Genomic DNA, 3,879 nt, shown 5'->3' with positions numbered 1-3,879 from the left:
GTGTCAGGAAAATGAAGACTGCTGGATAGTTAACATGGATGTATCCAACACAGGTTTTAATCTTATTATGTTTTATTCAACACTTTTGTTGAAATTCAAGGATGCACACAATGCCCACTGGGCTTTCTGCCTCTCCCTGCATTGTATATACTTTGCAACCCAGTCTCATCAGAAAATGTTCAATGGCAACGTTGGTCCACTTGGACCGACGTTACCATCTCACAATCTGGCCTCTCAGATTGTGAGATGGTAACATTTAGTCCTCCCATTGTTTTGCATTGGCGTGTTCTCACGTCACGTGACTCTCAAGCTCCCGTCTGCGGAGAGGAAAACATGGCGGAGATTCCTTGTTTTTTCAGATAAAAATATAATTTTGTAACTTAGTTTGGGCATAAAAATACATTCTGACACCATTTCTAGCGAGAAATGTGGTCTTTGCTTCCACAGTCTTCAGCTAGTTCGTGCTTATGATAAATATTTTAATAGTTATCACGCATGTTTTTATCGTTGCTATGATGGTTGCCATGGCACCACGGGCGCAGCTTGGTGTTTAAATCACAGTCCCTGCGTGGTGTCCTTCAGTGATCGTGAATGTTATTCATGTTATATAATAGTAATATTTGAGGCTAGATTACATCTCTAATGAGAAGGATCATGCGAGTCTGTTTATACCGAGGCCGGCCCGAGTGCGCGACCGGCCCGAGTGGCGCGAGCCGAGCGGCCCGAGTGCGCGAGCGGACCGAGTGCGCGAGCGGACATGACGTGTGGCTGTCGTAAAAAACCCTATTTGTAAACAACCAGCCCTTTAACTCGGGGCTGCGTCATAAACACGGCGCGCTTGGAAGACCACGATGTCATCTTCCTTCTGTCAGGTAAGTAGTTTATTGTTTTTAAAGATCGTTACGATCTAGGTTTACAGTCCGAGTGCGGAGAGAGTCCGTCAATCCACACTATGGACGCTGTTCATCAGCTAATACGCCATTGTTAGCCACATGCTTCAGCCCACGGTAGCCTGTGCTACCTGGGAGGTGAATACATGGTTGTTGAAAGCAGTTCAAGACGCTTAGCTCATCATTGAGGGATGCTACAATATAAATATAAACATGAATTTGATTTATGAATGCTTTAGATTAATAAGGAGTGTATTTGTCTACCATTACTCCACAATATCAGGTCAATTTGGTTTAATGTATAGTATGCACTATGACAATAATGTTTCCATGTTATGGAGTTGCGATTCATTTTATAAAACAATTGCTATGTTCTGTTTTTTAATCAAGGAGGATCCAAGTGAAGCTACAGGAGTTTCATTAACGTCAACAACTTGGACCAAACAGTTTGTTTTGCTTGATGAAGAGCAGGAAGGGCAGCCTGGAGAGAAAGAGAAGCCGGGTTGAGCCCACTACCATCATCCATGTACCACGAGGAAGATGAGGGAGAGAAATGATCCTACCATTAAAGAGGTACTTTTAAGTTACATACCAGAAAAAACATTTTATATAATTTGCCAAATATACATTTTTATTAAATCCCCAAAGTACACTTGCTGAAATACAAGTTAATATCACACTGAAAGAATTTTGATCAATCATGCTTCCCTGCTGTGATTGTTTAACTAGGAAAACAACTTTTTCCACAGGAAGGCAAGTAAATTTAAGGAATACATGTGCAAAGTTTTCCTCTGTTATGTATAATGGTGACCCCCATCAAACATAATGTTAGCAATATTTACACCTTTTAATTTATACTGTTTATTTCTGTCTACATGTGTGAATTTGCCTTCATTAGTTTCAGAAAAGAGCGATGATGTATCGGTCAGTGGGCGGCAGCACGAGACTCCGCAAACTAGTCTGTAAGCAAAGCAGACGAAGGCATCGAGGTTGCGGCCTGCCATCATTGTTATTTTGCTTAAGGGACTGAATATGTTTCATGTAGAAATATTAGCATTTCCCTTATATCTACCAAAACTGCTTGTTTCACAGACTGCAGTTTTGTTTTGATCCGATGTGGTGTGCAAATACAACCGTATCTGCAATGGGTTGTGGGGCATTAACATTTGTAACTCTAATTTTGTTTTGACAGACTGTGAAAAGAACGTTGAGAACATCACCACTCTACAGGAAGACACAGTCCAGTAATGGGTGTCAGAAGTTCAGTAGTGAACGACAGGTACTGTGGAAAAATATGTGTCATTGTTGTACAATGTCCTTTGACTCTGTTTAAACAAGGTCAACACAAAAAGGTTTGATTGTAAACTGATATCGGTATGAATTCATGTTATTCTCCTCGTCAAAAGAAACAAACAATCCAAATTACCTGCAGAAAGCCCTTGATGGACGCTTCAGCTGCATCGTCAGACTGGTGAGACAGCAAGATGCCAACTTTAATGCCAATTTATTTGTGTAACATTCTGTGACCAAATGTATAGATAACTTTTTGTAGATTGTAAAAATAGATAACCCATTTATTACAAAAAAACTACACTAGAATTATCGCACTGCGTTGTATGACTCCGCTAACCAGAGCAGTGTCCATCTACATATTTCTACATATTTTCTCTCATATAAATGACACTGTATCTCTTGACAACTGAAACCATAAGATGAGGTCAGTGTGGCCTTGACCTTTTTACTTTAAGACAAATACAAAGTTAGACAATCCGAAAACATGCAGTTATGCCTCCGGCGACTCGCTATTGCAGAGGCATTAAAACCTTAGTGTAGTAGATTGGATTTTATTGGTGTTACATTGGACATCTTGTATGGGTACACCAAAAAATATATTTGGTTTCACATTCTAGATGGCAATAAGCAGAGTCATCAACTCAGGAAAAATATTTCTGTAGAAAAGAAAGCCTTGTATGTGTGTATGTATACATACACACAAACGCACAATTGAGACGTTTTTGTCTTTTATCATATATTCTCAGGCAGTACTGATGCATTTACTGAGAGGGGACGTGAGGGCCTACTCTGCGTGCTCAGAGTTCAAGCCCAGCAGGCTGCAGCGGGCCTGACATATTCTGGAACAGCAGCACAGTCTTTGGATGACTCCTCTGAAGATGAAAACATGGCGAGGTACTTCTCCACTGATGAAGAACTGTGAGGGCTGTGATTAGCTACACTCTCTTGCTACAATGCTACTCATGCTACTCCCTGGCAGCCTTAGGAAGGCATTAGCTTGCTGTGTGGTAGCTGTTAGCTTCAGCATTTTTAGTTTTTAGTGGCCTGTCTGACGTTTATGTTAAAAAAAAATCAGAGGGAACCATCTTCATAATTTAACACTATGGTTTGTTTGTGTCCTTCAGTTCTTCTCAAGAGAAGCAGTACAGGTGTGCCTCAGCTCCACGGTCCCTCCTGCAGCCTCCGCTCCTGATGCTAACCTCATGTCTCCATCACACCAAGCAGCAGACCTGGATTGACAGACCTTTCTCCAGAGCTGCCCCCTCCCTCTGAAACCCCCCTCTCCAAAACACTATTTGTGTAGTTTTTAAAGTATTTTTTGCATGAGAATTGTTGATCATAACATTTCCAGCAGATGCCTTAATATAATGTTTGTGCACAATAAATGACATTGATCATAACATAATGGTATTTCCTTGCACTTCTACACCATGATATTGTCAGATAAGATGCTGATTACATTAAAGCAGTGAATGCTCTGCTTTAAGCAACATAAACACACAATGATTCAATGGATCTGAAGTAGAATGGGCACATTACATTCTGTAGAGAATGCCTCAGTTATGGAAGTCAGAAAATAACTTTCTTTATCTGAGGTTCCAGCCATTTATAGTCACAGCAAAGCACACAGGTCTGGTTGTCTAAGTGGCGCCCATATCATTGTTTAAGATGTGTAACATCAAGTTTGTGTTTCAGT

General features: G+C 40.7%; 1 long non-coding RNA gene across 2 annotated transcripts; it reads left to right on the top strand.

Moving 5' to 3' along the window:
• The first annotated feature begins 758 nt into the window (after positions 1 to 758).
• LOC128440317 (uncharacterized) lies at positions 759 to 3,588 on the top strand. Of its 2 annotated transcripts, XR_008338511.1 has the most exons (6): positions 759 to 872; positions 1,281 to 1,463; positions 2,083 to 2,169; positions 2,297 to 2,361; positions 2,930 to 3,077; positions 3,308 to 3,588. It is a non-coding gene; the product is annotated as an uncharacterized LOC128440317 (long non-coding RNA). The 2 variants fall into 2 exon arrangements; XR_008338512.1 differs by lacking the exon at positions 2,297 to 2,361.
• The last annotated feature ends 291 nt before the right edge of the window (positions 3,589 to 3,879 follow it).

The sequence above is a fragment of the Pleuronectes platessa genome, chromosome 5, assembly GCF_947347685.1.
Source record: "Pleuronectes platessa chromosome 5, fPlePla1.1, whole genome shotgun sequence".
Classification (NCBI taxonomy): domain Eukaryota; kingdom Metazoa; phylum Chordata; class Actinopteri; order Pleuronectiformes; family Pleuronectidae; genus Pleuronectes; species Pleuronectes platessa.
This window is presented reverse-complemented; position numbering and strand designations above follow the sequence as displayed.